The sequence below is a fragment of the Dinoponera quadriceps genome, unplaced genomic scaffold (assembly GCF_001313825.1).
Source record: "Dinoponera quadriceps isolate SergipeBrazil2010 unplaced genomic scaffold, ASM131382v1 scaffold4120, whole genome shotgun sequence".
NCBI lineage: Eukaryota > Metazoa > Arthropoda > Insecta > Hymenoptera > Formicidae > Dinoponera > Dinoponera quadriceps.
This window is the reverse complement of record NW_014558154.1, coordinates 532-779: the sequence shown is the minus strand read 5'-3', so window position 1 is coordinate 779 and position 248 is coordinate 532.

The following is a 248-nucleotide window of genomic DNA, read 5'->3' as shown; positions in this document are numbered from 1 at the left end:
CGTTGAAGAATTTGGAGAAGTACCACCAGAGTACAAGGACGTCGACATATGTCTTCTGATGTACTCAGCAAGCGATCTGAGTAGTTTCAAAAACTTGACGTATTGGATATCCAAGTTCAAGAAAGAAGCGAACATTAAAAATGCGGATACGTTCCCTTTCGTCGTTGTTGGCAACAAGCATGACGTCCCCGATTATGCCAGAATAATTTCAAGATAAGAAGCGGATGATTGTTGCTGGAACAATAATA